Here is an 18,053-nt window from a genome sequence, read left to right as displayed (position 1 = left end):
GACTCCTGATATTAATAGGTTGTACAACGAAAGAAAGTTCTGTCGAGAAGTAAGAGGGAATGTGCAAAGCAAAGCAAAACGTCCCTTATTAGTCTAAACAAGCAAATCAGGGAACTATTCAAGTCTCTGAAAACAGACTTTGAGACAAAAATAGCCTCCAAAGCTACGGATAACTATAAGGCATTTTTCATTTTTGTCTGCAGTCTTAAGGGGACCACCCAACAATGTGTGAAATTAGTTGCAGACAACATCACCTATACTCAGCCAGAAGATATAGCACATCTGCTTTTAAATAAATTCAGCTCAAATTTTACCTCTCCATTACCCTCAGTTATCCCCCAAGAAACACCCTACAACAATCCTCTGCCAATTATCACCAAAAAACAAGTTACCACTGTGCTATCTAAAGCTAAGAACATGGCTTTGATGGGGCCTGAAGATATACAAGGTGCCTTTTGAACAGCTTGAATCAGGACCTATCAGGCCCTTTAGGATCTCTATTTAACCACAGCCTCTGAACTGGCTTTGTCCTGATAATGTAGGCTTTGCCAAGAGCAGGGCAAGCCTACTAAATCTGGTAGACTTCCTTGAGAAAGTCACTAGGGCCTTGGATGATGGTAAAACAGTGCATACTGCCTATTTAGACCTGGTCAAGACATTTGACACAATTCCCCACTCAGGTATTATTAATAAACTCACAAAACAGGGCATATATCCCTACATCATCAGATGGACAGACTATTGTCTCATAGACCAGGCCTGTGGTTAAAGTGGGTGAATCCACATTCAGCAAGAGACCAGTTACTAGAGTGTGTGCCACAGGGTTCATTGCTGGGACCACTCTTGTTCAGTATTTACTTCTCTGGCTGATGAAGTTTGCTGATGACTGCAAGTCGGGGGCAATCAATGAATCTCCTAACAATGTAGACAGCCTTCAGAAGGCTCTGAATCAGACAAATGATCTGTGGCACAGCCATGGTCTAAAACTAAATGCAAAAAAAATGCATAATCATACCTTTTGGGAAGTCAAATATCCCTGCAAATTACAATATTAATAGCAAACCTGTAAGAGTAGACTCAGAGGTGAAATATCTAAGTACACAGATAAATAGTAGCCTGAACTTTGACCACCACATTTCCACAGTGATGAGGAAGTCCTTCCATGTGGCACAGCTTCTAAGTAAAGGTATGGCATCCAGATCCAAGGAAGTTACAGTCCCTCTGTACTCAGCCCTCACTAGATCAATAATTAGGTATAATGCATCTTTTGGCATGTACTTGACTAGGCACTTACAACAGCTGGAGTGAACTCATAGGTTCCTCAAAGAAAATACAGGGTGTCAACACCATGTCCTATGCAGATAGATTAAAAGTCCTATCCCCTTACTCTGCCTCCTACCGATTATTAAGAGGTAGCCTGTGCCTAACCTTCAAGCCACTCACGAATCCATCTCTGATGAAACTGCTACACTTCCGCAAGACAAACAGCATGAGGGTCACCCAATCTAGGGATCTAAACCTAGCCAGTGACTCAAACAAAACATGCTGGAGAAATACATATTTATCTCACAGATTACCGCTTCTTTGGAATAGGCTTCCTACTCACATTAAGTGGAGCCCTTCCCTGGCCCTCTTCAAACACAATCTGGAACAATGGATGGGGAATTGCAAATTCACACCTGCGGTAGCACCTATGTCCCTTATGGACGGGGGTAATCTGTAAAATACTCAAGGCATAGGCACAAACCTATGCTATCCTCTTGCCCCTAGGAACAATATATCTGATAAAATTGGGTTATATTGGCTAGGCTTGTAAAGGCTCTTAAGCCATTAGCTGACTAATCTTCTATGAACCTACAAACCCATAAGACATCTAGAATCTGTAGAACACACTAATCAGTGACTCCTACATATGTTAAAGATATTAAAACAAGAAAGTAATTTTTCATAGTTGTAATATACTCACACTTTTCAAAGTGCAATGTTTAGTTTATTTATTTAAAGGTAGGCAGCATATTTTTTTCTTACGGCTAAAAGTCAGTGATTACTGAAAGAATGCACACTATTTTGCACTTCTCCAAGGGGATTACAGATAAGAAAAGAAATGCCATTGGGATTTCCAAGACAGTTGCACACTGATCAACAGGTTAATTTCAGCTCACATAGTCTGAAAACAGAAATTGAGAAAAAAGTGCTACTGAAACTATCAGTTTGTGTAAAATTCAGTCACTGGCTAATAACGACTCTGCTTGGATGCCAGCAAATAAGAAATTTAGAGAACTTGAGAGAAAATTAACTAGAAAAGGAGAACACAAAAACTCTGGCTGGAAAGACTCCTGCACCTGTTCAGCAAAAAAAAAAAAAACAGTTCAAGTATCAGTTTTGCATACAAGATATGTTTTCCAATAACTTAGAGGAAAAATAAACCACATGTATTCAGAGTTAAATAAATTAAATGAAACACTGAAGGAATGGGTTTACAACATGTGCTTGAGACACACTTTTTCACTGCCACTCACTTGTTTAGGCGTGTGCTGCAACTCCCACTAAATTGACTCCCTTAACTAAGCATTTATCCCAAACCCCAATCTCATCACTCTATTGAATCCTGCCAGAACCCTGGTCCTAACTCTAAAAACATGTACACAGTCCCTAAACATAAACTCCCATTCACTCACTAAAACTAGAATGACCCTCCCCTCCCTAAACTTAATATGCTGATCACTCGCTAAAATTAAAACCCCTCCCTTCCCAAAACCTAAACTCCTGATCACTCACTAAACTTAAAATAAAAAAGTTTATTCAACAAAATGTAATCCAGCAGGCAAAAGGAGACTCTGCTTCTCATTCTTCTGAAATAAATTTCATAGAGACTTTGCCAATGAAACCTTTTCCAATGTTTCAAAGGAAAATGCTTAAGAGACAGAAAGAGCACAGGAATGACTAGAGCAATCAGCAGTAGCTTGGACGTAAACCAGGAAGAAGACCAGCAGCGCTAAAATTAGTGGAAAAAAATGGCAGAATATAACGTATGAGTCAACTGGATATAGAAATTAACACGTGAAATATGGCTTTGTAAGAAACCATGGTTGTAAAAGACTACAATTTTGTTACTTTTTAAAAACTTCTGAGTGAGCTGTAAAGCATATACCCCACTTCACATCACTGATATATAGAAGGACACTGAAAGGAATGAAGAATTGTAAGTACAACAGCTTTTGCTCTTATTAATAAAATATTATTACTATCTATATAAAAATAATGATATATACTGCATGTTATATTGTAAAGCAGTTTTGCAGAGTATGCAGTAAGGTATATTGTGAGCTGAGGAAATCTTATATTAGTGACTGCTGTATATGTTAAAGATGTTAAAGCAAGCAACTACTTTTCTAATTGAAATATGCAGAGGTTTTACACTTTAACAAGATAAGGAAGGCTGGTGAGAAGAAAGTCAAATGAAATTATGCTATGATCTTGGCCTGCTGGGGCTGAGGTGTAGTGTGCAAGTATATTGATATATGAAGGATTATGATGGTAATTTACCCAATTTTTTTCAAGGGGGTATGTCTCTGATTTAAGCTATAGACAACTTTTTAAACAAATCGTCTTGGAGAATATGCCAGGATGAGGAAAGACAAACTTATTATTACTTATTAACTTTTTGTTTTGTCCATTAATGAAGGTACCTATTGACAGACAAGAAGACTGCTGGTGCAGGCATTTAGCCAAGGGAAGTCTGTACACTGTGTTTTGAGTGAAATTTACAAATTTTCTTTTGTGCATCTACAAAGTTGTTAGCTGTTTTTTTTCTATTTAATTACTGGTTTTACTTGTAGAGGAGCTGTCTCCAGGTGCAAGCAATTAATCATGAGAAATCTGAGCACTCTGTAGTGCAACATTTAAAGGTAAAACGGCAAAATGTTCAGTGAAAAATAAAGTATTAGCCTCACCAGCAGTCCTAATATATTGATGAATTTAATAGACCATTGCACAATTTAGTATAGTTATTTAAAGGAAGTCAGAGTACTTTTTTAGGGCTAAAATAATATGCATTAACAGCATGCAAGCTGTTTGTCACATCTAGGAGGGACATACACATAAAAGAAAAGACAGCAGTCATTGGAAGTGGAAACACAGGGTATAACATGTTTTAGAATGGGTAATGACCTTTAGGAGCACCTTTGGAGAAAGAGGCAAGAGGGAAAGGGCATACACATGAAGATTTTCCAACTGAAGAAAAAAGAGCATCCACTTCAAGCTGTGATGTGAAACCCTTTTTGTGCAAAGGCAGCTGGTGGTTGTTTAGTGGAGAAGCGAACAGATCTGTGTCTGTTGGAGTTCCCAATGCCTACTTTAAATGTACATGAAGATCCATTTCCCCAGTTTCGTGGGGATCCATGATTTGTCTAACAAACACATCTGCTATCTTCCTTCAGCAAAGAAAGAAACCTGAAGAGTTAGTTGCGTTGCCGAGCTGCAAGCTCCCATAAAATCATTGCCTGCTGCATGCTTATGGGAGAATGTGTGTTGTCCCTGTTTGTTGATGTACCACATGACAGTTGTGTTGTCTGGTTAGAACAGACACCTGCCCTGGAAGAAGTAAGCCTGTAAAGCAAAAAGCTTACTGCAACATCTCTCCTTCATGTTGATACATGTTGATGCTGTAGTCTGCCTGCCACGGTCTTGTATCCACACTTCCAGATTAGCCATTTCTGATGTCCTCTAGGGGCATCTGTCAAAAAATCTCGCCTCTGCTGGCGGGTCACAGAGAGTCCCTTGTTTGAGGTGACATTATTAGGCCCAAAAATTTTTTTTGAATGAAGTCATTGTGTAATTTGAATGATTTGTCCAAATCCTGCCGTGCTGTGTCAGTTTTACATTTTACATGCAGCTGATCCTCATATGCAGTTTGGTTGGATGCAACAGAACACCAGAATACCAGATGCTAACCCTAATAAGGAAGGAGGAGGTTCCAACTGCAGTCACTCTGATCAAGAGATGAGTTGATAGAGTAACTGGAAAATATTCTGTTTTGTTTGGGGTTGTGCCATCTGGCTGGCCTGCTGTATTCAGTCACACATCTTGCAAAGCACATGAGAGGAGAGGGGGTACTAGACTGACTTCCTTTTATCACCTACAGATCTTAGCACTGCTCTGACATATTCGACATGCTGTAGAAGGTCTTCCAGGTCTTGCCTCCTCCTCAAATCAGGCAGTCGTCCAAGTAAGGATAATTTTGAAGAGCCTGAAGTAGCTATCAGTAAAGCAAAATGCTGAGCCAGAACTCAGTAATACTCACATGAGTAGACAAGCAAAGGGCAATGCAGAGAACTGAATGAGAAGATCAGCTCGCTAAAAAAACGCAGATACTTTCTGCAACTTAGTCTTATAGGCACATGAAGGTAAGCTTCCTTGAGATCTAAAGTTACCATCCAGTGATGGCAGAGGTGTGTGAGTGCTGTTGTGCTGTAACGCCAACATTTTGAACTTGGGTAAGTCCAGATAAGTGAAAAGATAAAATTAATCTCCACGTGTGGTCTTTGGTACTAGGAATCTTTGAAGAAAGGAACAGGCGAACCCTGGGCTGATACCGGCTTTACATGACAGTATTTGGCTGCCTCTTTGGATTTTGGAGGTATTTTTTTCCTTTGTTTTTGCAAGGCCTCTGGCATGAGTTTGAAAGGAAATAAAACCTGTAAACTGTGTGTAAAACCGGTCAAAAACCATCCTAACCCATCTATCTATCCAAATTAAATCTTGATTTTCTCTTTGAAAAGACACTTTGGAAAAGAGACAGTCTTCCTCTGAAAAGGGGCTGCTGAGAAAGGTCATTGTCTGGGGACTGTGAAAAAGACTGGTCCCTTGACCCTGGGACTCTCCTGACTCCTCCCCTAAAATACCCTAAAGCCCTAGGCCTACCTAAGAACCTTACCCTCAAAGAATCTCTAGCCCTGACCACCCCCCGTCCTTACCTAGGCATACAGGATATGTTGTAGGCCAATTTCTGCTAAACTAAATCCTGGAGTTGCACCACTGAGGCCTGTCTGTCTGCTTTACTTAGACTTGCCCCTCCTCCATTTTCTCCTCCATTTTCTTTTAAAACATGCTTCCACAGGAAACACAACACACATCCAAAATCTGGAGAATCCATCCTCAAGCTAAGTAACAACAGCTCAACCCCCCGCGCCCTCAACCAGGCGTGCACAGGCGAAGAAGCAACCAGTGCTGCTACCCCCAGCCTTACCCCACATTGCACAAACCACGAACCAAACTGTTCTTCCATGCCAACCTAATCCTGCAACTCTTTGCATCCCAAATCTTTCAATACTTACGCCCTGAATTCCACCCATAGATTTCACTGTGATTGATCACCAAATAAGATAAAGGCTGAATTCTTTGACAATTCATCGTGAAATAAATAAATCTAATTGAAGAATGGAACAGGGAAGAAAATCCTTCTTTCTTTCCCAGATATCTTAGAAACTTAGAAGGGAGAAACCTTTTATTCTTAAATAGAAACACTCCAGCCTTTTTCTAAACCTATTCCAGAGAAACCTATATGACTTTTAGGAAAGATTAATATGAGCTATCAGCTTCAGGCACCCAGGGGTAGGAGGCAGAAAACACAGGGGGGGGAGGTCTGAAAAGCTATCTTCCCTCTGCAAAAACAAAAGGTACCACATTCAAGGCCCAGGAAGGGGTAATGGCTAATTTAAAATGCTCCCTCTTCCCAGATGAGAAATTCTGGAATCAGAGAATCTGAGAATCTCCATTTAAAATGCTCCCTCAGAATGAAAATCCTCCAGGAGGAATGAGAAGGAGGAATCATCCACAGCTGAAGAAGTGAAAATGAGAGGAATCAGAAACATCAGAATACTCAGCATCCAGAAGCCTCTGAACACTGCTCAAAACTCTCTGAACCTAGGCTCCACCCTAGGCCCTCCTTTCAGGAGGGGCCAGGAACCCCTAATCATAGTAATCAAATCCCTAGAATTTTAATAGTAATCATCTCCCATTCCACTACTGAAGGCACATTGGTAACCCCAAGGAAAGAAGTAAGTGCCTGGCTCCACCCCCAAAGAAGCTAACCCTGAAAGACCTCTCAAAGAAGCAACTGGCTCAGAGGAAGTAGCTACAGAGGGAAGTACCTCTGCCTGAGAAGCAGCTCAGCCTAGACTCCAAGTGGCCTGGCCTACCCTGTGGCAGCTCCTGAAACTATAAAGAAACAGACCTGTCTCCAACTGACTCCAAAACCCGCTCTGAAAAGTTAACGCCCGGACCGCCGGTAAAGATTGCCTGTCTTTACTGCCGTGCTTTTTTTGCTGCTAGGCTTTTTTGGATTTGGTTTACGCGCACAATCTAAGCCCCGGACAATACGACGGCATTTAAAACGCTTTCTAAAATCAAACACAAACCAACCACACCTTAAGCTGCATTAAAAAATGTAAACGGTAGCACAAGAGCGTATCCAACAATGTCGTCCTCAGGTTAAAAAAAAAGGTAATCACACAAAATACAATTATGGTAGTTTCTTGATTCGGCTGCCATAATTTTAGGTTAATTAGTGCCTGTGGTCATAGACATTGATTTGGTGTAGTTGCTCCTATCTGGAGTGGTAAACTTCATTTGTTGAACATGTCCATAGGTTCATGTGTTTATTCCAACTTAAAAGGGGATGGATATGTTCTGAAAATTTTATTTATTTTTATTTATGTATTTATTTTTGAGTGTTGTTATTGAAACAAACACTCTTGAACAATGTGACCTAGGTTTAAATGGAGATGAGAAGAGATGAGAGGAGGCAATTGTTTAAAAGATCAGCCTCCAATACATTAGTGTGTACATGTTAGCTAAAAGAAACTGCCATGTACAACAGATGTTTTCTATCATAATGGCTATTCTGCCCACAATATCCTGGAATGTAAATGACCTTAGGTGTATAAAGAAAATTAAAGAGAATTAAATTATATCCAGAAATCTAGGCTGCAAAAAAAAGTAGGAATCAAATATCAATGCTACAAGAGACACTTCTGCATGAGCATAAATTTGACAATGAAGGGATTTCATAATGGACATTCAGGAGAATATCAGGCAGAAAGGAAAAGGGGACTAATGATGTTTACTGGAGGGGCTCTAATAGTGACGAAGAGGAAAAAAAGACAATAATAGTAGATTTGTGTTAGTAAAGGATTATTGGCAAGGGAAGAGGATTATCCTGGCATGTATTAATATTCCACCAAAAGCTGATCTTATGGAGCTCAGAAAGGTTTGGAGAAATAATTAGCTTTCAGAATATTTATGTGTGGGGAATGGAACTTAATGTGCAATAGTGAGGATGCGTTAGGACAACCTAGAAAGAAAAAAAAATAACAAAAGATGGTACATTTCTGGAGAAGTAGAGAACTTCTGGTATGGCGCACAGTTGAGCAGATGAAGACAGAAGATCACGCGCTCCACCTGGCCGAGATGAAGGTAGCTTCAGGAAAACTAACAGAACTAGAGGACAGACACAGGGGAACCTCCCTTTTTCTCAAATACTGGGAGGTGCAGAAGGAGCAAATTGCAAGGCTTTTATGATAGCTCAACTCAGCAAATGGAAGGAAATTCCGCAAGAAAAGTTACTACTTGATACAGCCCACACAGTGTATGTAGCAAAAGGATGGACTCAACAATTTCCATGGCCCACTGTAATAAAGGTCCAAAACTTTCAGTTGAAGGAACAAATTCTTTCAGAGTTGTGGAAAAAAGGGAAAGTTCTGCTCATATGTGACAAGAGGATATAAGTCAACCAAGATTATTCACCGGGTATTAGTCTCCATTTAAATAAGTTTATTCCCATTTTCAAACTGTGCTGACAGATGCATGTAAGATTTAAGCTGCTATACCCAGCATCCTTAATTTTTTTTTCTAGTGGGAGCACAGACATTCCAGGAAGGTGATAAGGAAAATGAGGGATACCAGCAGTTTAAAGCACTCTCAGGGCAAGAGGTCTCTTGGTGGACAGGGCTCAAATGAGCCCAAATATAGAGGAAAAGAAAACCAATTAAATCTTTTCTGGTTTTTAAGTGGAAAATCCAGGAAAGATGTAAGAAGACTCAATGGAACACCTGTCAGATTCATGAAGATATGGAGACAGGGACACCGGAATGGCTGGAGCAGGGGGAAGAGACCATTTTGGATGAAGACAACAATAATGGGATAGGAGTAAGATTGGGTTAGGGAGGTTATATGAAGGGCAGTATAAAAAGGAAGAAGTAAAACTGGAAACTGAGAGGCTGTATTACGGGGAAATATTATGACTTCCAAAGGGACAAAGTGATTATTTCAACTTTATTCTGGGACACGGAACTAAATGGATGAGGGGGAGAGCAGTCAACAATTGGAAAATGTGGATAAAAATCTTGTTTTATTACCATTATTATACAAAAGGAATTTATAGGAGAACACGGGAGGTGCATGATAATATGTTGTACCTCCAAGGGATTCTCCCATTGCAGGAAAGTTCCATAGCAACAAGGGGCAAGGGCAAGTCCATCAGGGGCAAGGGTTAAAATTCAAATAGTACTAAACAGCAGTGAAAAAAGTAGAATAAAATCAACATTTCCTGGCAGCTAGAGGATTAATAAAAGGAGGGGAAACCGGATATAACAAGGTACTTCTGAGATGGATGGTAAAAGGTGCATTCAATGATGAGACACATTCATATGGTAAAGATGTTGCAGGGCAAAGGAGCAGGATGCAGATAAATCACTGTAAGTTAAAATAAGCTAGGGGGGATAAAAATAAATTAGGTAGGGGTGAAAGCAAATGGCTAAGACAGGAACACATGAAACAGAGGAAGAGCAGAAAATGAAGAGTGAGAGACAAAAGGATGAGCAGGCAAAGTAGGAAGGACAGCTAATACAACATGATAGAAGCTGATGGGGGAATGGAAGGATAACTGAAATCTAATAAAAGCCATTAAGGAGGAAAAGGTTAGGGAAGGGGGAGTGCAAAAGGCCTAGAAAAAAGGAAAGCTTAGTAAAGGGAGGGGGCATCTTTAGATATTCTTGAAGGCTAGTGTATGAAATGCCAGAAGTGAACTTGACTTCAGAATATAAAGGAAGCAGTGAAAGAAGAGAGGAAGGAAGACATTTACGTATAAGTCAATGAACAGTCATTTGTTTATTTTTTACTGTTTCAAATTAGAGTTAGTCAAGTTTACTTTAGTATTATTGGTTGTAAAGACAAAAAAATAATGTGGGCAAAAAGACAAATATATGCAAGCCTCTAATGAATTAAGAGTGAAGAAAATGACATAGACAAACTGTTTTATGACTGATTAGTTAGAATGTAAATGGGTTGGGGGATCACATAAAATACAGGGTATGTTAAAATATATCAAACAACGGGGTGCACACATTATGCTTCAGCAAACACATTTCTATGAAGAGAAACATAACAGGTTAATTAAGAAAATGTTTAGAGAGGGATATAGTACAACAGGGTTAGGAGGAAGAAAGAGAGGGGGATATAGTGTTGCTTAGAAATGACATGCCGATACAAACAGAAGAAAGTAAAAGAGAAATGCAGGAGAGATATATTTTAGTTAGAGGTAGTTAGGAAGGGAAACAGCTCACTTCAGAATCTTTTACATACCATCTAGCAAAAAAGGGGACCAACTAAAACTCACAATGCTAGAGCTAGTACAATTTTCTCAGGGTATAACTATTTGCAGGGGACTGGAACTTACTGAGATCAGTTGTAAATGTCAATCAAGATCTGAGGTCAGCAAGAATTGGTGAGGAAGAGAAAATATATCAAAATATAATTATGTTATAAGGATTAATTGATGCAGGGGCAATAGTAACTGATCTTCAGTATCCAAAGTTTAAATCAGGGAGATTTGGAACATAGATGCATTTGGATAGATGTCATATTGTAAATGTGTACCAGGTGGCACAAGTTACCCAATTTTCCTGTCTGATCATGCAATGCTGGAAACAGGTATACAACAATTTAAGAGAAAGAAAACGGCAAGACACTGAAAAATGTGTAACAGTTGGCACAAGCAACCTGGGAAAAGGAAGGAAATGTTTCACAGGACAGAAAATTGGAGGAGTACACTAATAGGGGAGAGGGAACAGTATAAAGAATGGGATGGCTTTATAGAGCAAATCAAGATGGATTTGCAGTATACAGGAAATTAATTCTGGCTCGAAAGAAGAAAAATAGAGACTTCTAGGCTAGAGAAATTAAAGGAGTTACAGAGAAGGGGGATTGCATATTGGCAAGACAAAAAGAGGAATTAAACTTCTTTAGAAATGAAATGGAAAGAAAAACTTGGTGAAATGACGGAGCACAGGAAAGCAGCTCTAAAAATAGTGTTTTTCTGAAAATACCCCATAGCAGCAAAAGATATTAGAAAGCCAAATTAGACAGCAAATACTGCAAAAAAATTCTAAAATGAGGAATATAAACACAGGCACATTAACTTGACAAGCAGAAGTGATTTAGACTATTTTTCTAAATTATTATGAGTCATTATACAGAGGGTTTAAGTGGGATTGATAGGATTTAGAAAAAATGGATAATTTATTTGAGGGGTTGAACATAACTGACACCCGAAGAAGTAATGACTCTAGTGCAACCTAGAAGATTCGGGAGGAATCAGTGGGCCAGTTAATTAGGTAGGCACAAGGGAAATTCCCAGCAGACGATGGCTAGCCAGTAGAAATACAGAAGGAACTGAAAATAAAATTAATTACATATTAGCTGTAACTATTTAATGAGATTTTAGTGCAAACCAACCTCCCTCTGTCTTGACAAGGTGATCATTAATGTACTGTTGAAGGACAGTAAAGATCTGTGTCATCCTGGGTCATATAGACCAATCTCAATAGTAAATCATAGCTACAAGATATCTGTATCTATTTTAGCAGACAAATTAGTGGCACAGTGGTACAGCAGATAGCACTGTTGCCTCATAGCAAGAAGTTCCCGAGTTCATTTCTCAGCTGGGTGCCTTCCTTGCAGAGTCTGCATGTCCTCCATGTGTTTATGTGGTTTTCTTCAGGTACACCAGTTTCCTCCCATATTCTAAAGGCATGTTGTAGGTGGACTGCACACTCTAAACTGGACATAGTTATGAGTATGCATGTGAGTGTGTGGTATGGAAGAACAACTGAGGCAGGGCAGTATGAACTTTGGCTCTAGATCATTGTCAGTTTTTAAGTGACATCTTAACCCTATGTGCAAAAAGCAGGAAAAAAGGGGGATTGTGAATAGGTGGATGGATTGGCAACTGTTCACCCAAGAATTATAAACCATGATGAATGCAGGTTTATAAACAGTCATAACACGTTTCACAATTTCATAAAAACAAACATGATGTATAAAGCAGAAGAGGAGGAAGGCAAAGGCCTAGTATTATTATGGCTAGATGCAGAAAAAGCATTTGATAGGGTAAGCATTTGAGCTCTGTAGATATATATATATATATATATATATATATATATATATATATATATATATATCTATGTATCACTTCACCTAAAACTCATTTCACCTAAACTCATTTCACCAAGACCATATCACTGTAGTGCGATCCTGGTGTTAGTATATATAGTAAGGAGGGGGGGTGCAGCCCCCCGCCTAGCTGGCTTTTACCAAATAATGTAAAACAAAACCAGACAACATAAAACCAAAATAAGTGGGGGGCTATGCCCCCCATGCCCCCAATCCCCCACACCCCCCTAACTATATATATATATATATATATATATATATATATATATATATATATATATATATATATACTAACACCAAGATCACACTACAGTGGGGAAAAGGACATATACCTTTGATTTGCCTTATTGTACTACTTGTCAGTGAAATGAGTTTTAGGTGAAATGAACTTTAGCTGATTTGGTTAAGGAAGTGATACGTACCCATATATATATATATATATATATATATATATATATATATATGTGTGTGTGTGTGTGTGTGTGTGTGTGTGATGTGTGTGTGTGTGTGTATGGCAATTGTTATGAAGGATGGGATTTGAGGAAACTTTCTTAAAGTTGATACAGGTTATATATGAAGGATCCAATGCGGTACTTACAATAAATGCTAGGCTGACTAGAGAATCACAAATAAATAAAGTCATAAAGCAAGGATGCCCCCTTTCTCCCTTGTTGTTTGCTATTTATCTAGAACCAGTGGCAATTAAGTGAAGGAAAATTAACATTTAGGGATGTGCATGGCAAGGGGAGAAGAGGAAAAAATTGTTTCATTTGCAGATGAAATCATTATTTATCTTACAAAACCACAGGAGGGTTTATCTAAATGATTTAACTTGTTGCAGGGGGTTGAATATATTTCAGGGTGTACAATAAATAGGGAAAACAACCAAAGCAGTAGGTATAAACTATATTCCCACATTTAATTTAATTCAAACAAATCCCTATTTATAGGGCCATTACCAGATAAGTATTTGGGGATTTGGCTGGGTAAAACCATGGCGGAAATAGCAAAGTTAACTTGGGAAATTATAACAAAGCAGAATATTATATTACCTTAAAAAGGAGCCAATGGTTATAAGTAATATTGATCAAATAATTCAAATACTTAAAATGTTCCCAATTCCACTTATATTACATGCAGTCCAAGTTTTGATGCATGCTCTAGGCAACGGATTTTGGGAGTACCTAAGGAAGATAATAATCAGGTATATCTGCAAAAAAAAATCTTTTCCATCCAGTCTATGCCACAAATGGAGCACCAAAGCACTTCAGTTCAGATTGCAGATGCAATACTAGCATTTAAAGACAGCATTGCACTGAAGACCAGTGCAGCTGGCCCCTGTAGGCCTAGCCTAGCTAAGCTAATGGTTGATGAGATAGTGAGGAAGGGAATGCTGAAGTTTCTGAGCAAGTACGCTGAACCTAGAGTCATAGCTATGAAGTTTAGTAAAAGGGGTTTGGAAAGTAGGCCTACTGTACTCTGACTTTTGAGGTTTTAGGTTTGAGTGTTAATGATAAAATGCTGTTATAAGTGGAGAATGGGTGTCTTGGTGGAGAAATTTGAAGAGTTGTGAGCCCAGAAGAAGGTTGAATCTGGCTTGTACTGGGAGCCAGTCTACTTTGGATAAACTAAAGTAATGGTGCTCAAGGCAAGGGAATTATTGATTAAGTGATATTTACTTTATTAAATAAGGTCAGTAGTGCTGATTTGTTTTTGCTGGAGGAAGTGGCAAATAAGGGAAGCCATACTCAAGGTGTGCAAGCAGAAAACTTTTCCCAATGGCTGCTCTAGCTGGTAGTGAAAGGGACATATACTTTCTGACCCCAGAAATGTAGGTAGTTGATTTTAGATCTAAGAATTTGAATATGCTCCTAAAAGTTAAGGGATTGGTCAAGCCAGATGCCTGGGTACATGAAGTGGTGGTGTTAGGTTATTGTGTTGGCTAACAAGCATGAAAGATCCGATAACTTTGAAAGCCTTTGTCAGTACCAAAGGACATATCCTTTTTTTTGGGGAGGGGGTTAAAGACAAGCTTTTTGGAGGCAAGTCAGTGATTTATTCCCAGAAAGTCAGTTTGTATTTGCATTTTGAATTATTCTGTTGCGCTGGGTTGTATCTGTAGATAACTATGTCATCACCTAATAAGAGGAGTTGTACATGGGGTGGATCAAGGAGTAACTTATTTATAAAAATGATAAAGGGTACTGGGACAAGAACTGATGTCTGTGGTACATCTGAATGGGTGCAGGCAGGATGTGACAGAGAGGAGCCAATCTGCACAGTACGGGATATGTTAGTCAGAAAGTCTTTTGCATCAGCACTGAAGATGCACAGTGGTTCAAAGTCTAGGAGATGAAATGGCCCACCATGTGAAACATTCAAGATTTCTGTTATCTATGTTGGTAAGTATGTAATTGTTGTTATACTCCATAGTGTAGTTAATGTACTTTTGCCTGCCTAGAAGCTCTGTTTTTGTGTTAGAGAGCAAATTATCTGTTTTCACATATGGGGTAAATTGGTTACAAAGTATTTTTTCAAGTATTTTGCTAAGGGTAGGAAGCATGGAGATGGGTCAGATTGTTTCTGGTGAAAGAAAGATTTGGATATTCAGGAAAAGCACTGACAAAGGCTGACTTCCAGTCTGAGTGCACTGAGAGGTAGTTGTGAGTCTAAGGATAATTTCTCTTTTTTTTTTGGGGGGGGGGGGGGGGACGACACAATGTAGTCTCTGTAATGATAAAGACACCAAGGGTAAAAGTTGTCTGGTTCAGAGGGAGATTAGAGTGGGATCTGTTCAAGTAACTGAATAATTTGCTTGGCAGTGATTTTTATTACAGCAGGGTGTGGGAAGATACTTAGGAGGACTGTGCTCTATTTTAGGAGTGGAATGAATTTTTTAGATCTGAGGAGATCATGAAGGCTTGAGGGAGAAGTAGCAGCAGAAGGCATTGCAGGGCAAACATTTTGACCTTTCTGACTATAATAACTGCTTTAGTTTTGACAGGTCTAGACTTGGCCCTCCTGGTACCTTCCCTCCTTTCTGAGCACCAGTAACAATCTTGAGTAAAACTATGTGACACCCTCCCTTGCTCATTTCTATGGTTCACTATTCTAGCAGGTCCTCTAACAAGGGTGGAACCAAATGAGCTTGCTCCCCTGGGAAAGAAGAGAGACAAGTTTTGGTCTGCTTAGGAATGGCAATTTCTAAGAATGTTTAATATTCACTAGTTGCTTCTCCCATTTTCTGAAAATAGATCTAGATGATCTTCTGTTTGTAAGATGGAAGAGGAAGGTGTGTTCTGATTGTGGGTAGGGAGAGATGGAGTGAGATTTTCATGGGGAAATGTGGAGGCAGCTTAACTGAGCCAGGGTGATTATTTCTATATGACTAAATAAGGCTTATTCTTATATTTTGTTTGTTATTCTTTCTTAAACCTTGGCTTTCTTCCTTTCTGAGAATTGTCTTTCATTTTTATGAGAAAAAAAGGGACCCAGATGTTGAAGGATAGTTCCTGCTTAATCTTGGAGCTTGGGAATGAAAACATTCCTGGACTGACTTGCCTGGTATTTCCATTTTCCTCCAGTCTCCTGAATACTTTATGTTTGGAGCTCCAAAGAGGAGGTCTTTGTCTGGAAGGGTCATTAAGGATCTCTGTCTTCATATGATCTAGCAAGGCTGCGTCTTTAGTCTGGCACGTCTCCAAATTACTAACCCTGTAGCTGCTGCCTACAGATGTATCAAGTACATCATTGTCATACTTACAGCAGTACTTGGTAATCAAAGAGAGGTTGCATAAGTCAAGATCTCCTGCTTCAAGTCCTTACAAGTGATTTCCCCCTCCCTTAGCCCTCAGCTCGTCCATGAGTGATTCCTAGAACTCAGGTGTGTGTCTATGTGTGATTGTGCATGAGTGTGAGTGTGTCTAGTAGTTCAAAGCTCTGAAAAGAAAGGTAGCAGATGTGTAAAATTCCTTCAAAAGCAGTTTCCTTGTGGGAATCCAAGAGCAGCACTGCTGGATTGGCAACAGGGTTTCCAAACTGGAACTTATGGGAGTCCTGGACCCAAGAAATAGTCAGGTTTCCTTAGGGCATGAGAACAGGAGTCAGATTCAGTGATGCACTGATGGATGCATCTTCCAGGATATCTACGAGTGGAGGATCAAATACTCTTTTGGCTCTGGCAGACCAATATATGTTCTAGATCCCAGCTGGGCTTTTACTCCTTGACATCCCATTAGAATTCTTCTTTCATCTTACGAAGGGTATGTCCAAATGAGACATCCTATAGTAGTGAAGCAGAGGACAGGGTGCAGTCAGTATCTTGTTCATAACCAGTATAGGTCACCTAATCTAACTCTGGGTCTGGGGAATCTGAATCATTAAAGCATGATCAATCCTTCTCTTCTTACAAGGAAACCCTGACATCTATGAGATTTCCAGAGCTGGCTGCTTAGCTTTTACAAAACTCACAAAATCTTGAGCCAGCTGGATTAAGTACTTGGATGAGGCCTGAGATGTGGGATGGACTGAAGATCCCTTCAGTCTAGGCAAGACTGCAAACACTGGCTTCGGCTTTGTTATTGGCCTTTGCTTCTCAGTGGGGAAGACACACTTCAGTACATTGTTAGACATTAAGCACCTAACCTCATATATGTCTAACATATATATATATATATATATATATATATATATATATATATATATATATATACACACACACACACACACACACACAACATATATACATATATATATGGGTTCCCATTGCATTACCGAAGTTCTGAAACTCCGAACACCATAAGGTCAAAACCTTATGGTCGAACCTCGATTAAAAAAATAAATAAATAACAAAGGAAAGAAATAAAGTCTTGCAAGCAGGGGGGCAAGCCTCCCGCACCCCCGCTCCCCAAATACACCACCAAGATCGCAAGACAGTGCGGAAAGGAAAGATTTCCCTTTACCACACTACAGTGCGATCTCAGAGTTGTCACACCCAAAGAGCGGGGGCATGGGGGCGCAGGGGGGCCCATCCCCATGTCTACAAGACTTACCCTCTGTTTGTTGTTTTTTCTTTTTTTCTTTTGTTGTTTGAAACTATAAAACTTCGAATATACAAATTCGATCTTGTAGTGTTCGAAGTCTTATAGTTTCGACAACATAACAGGAACCCTATATATATATATATATATATATATATATATATATATATATATATATATATATATATATATACACACATACACACACGGTTTCACTTCAGGATACCGAAATACTGAAATACTGAACGTTATATGGCTGAGATGACACCATCGAAATTGCAACACCCCGAAACACTGAAGTGGTGCAAAAAAAAAAAAAACAAACAACAAACAAAGAAACAATGAACACAACGTTTCTGCAGGGCAATGAAGTAAAAATGTGACACTGGCACTTTTTGACTTGCCTGTTAATAAGAAAGGAATTCATGGAATGGGTAGTGGGAATGATTCCAGAATTAATAGAGAACGTAGAAATGTCTTTAGAAGAGAAAGCTAGTAAGTTGG

General features: G+C 39.2%; 1 protein-coding gene across 3 annotated transcripts in view; it reads right to left on the bottom strand.

Moving 5' to 3' along the window:
* CACNA1S (calcium voltage-gated channel subunit alpha1 S) overlaps nt 1–18,053 on the bottom strand; it is a 3,469,037-nt gene that overhangs the window by 2,894,028 nt on the left and 556,956 nt on the right. The window lies entirely within an intron of this gene.

The sequence above is a fragment of the Protopterus annectens genome, chromosome 7.part0 (genome assembly GCF_019279795.1).
Source record: "Protopterus annectens isolate FY-2018-M chromosome 7.part0, PAN1.0, whole genome shotgun sequence".
In the NCBI taxonomy this organism is placed as follows: domain Eukaryota; kingdom Metazoa; phylum Chordata; order Ceratodontiformes; family Protopteridae; genus Protopterus; species Protopterus annectens.
The sequence above is the reverse complement of the archived record's forward strand: the minus strand, read 5'-3'. Positions and strand labels throughout refer to the sequence as shown.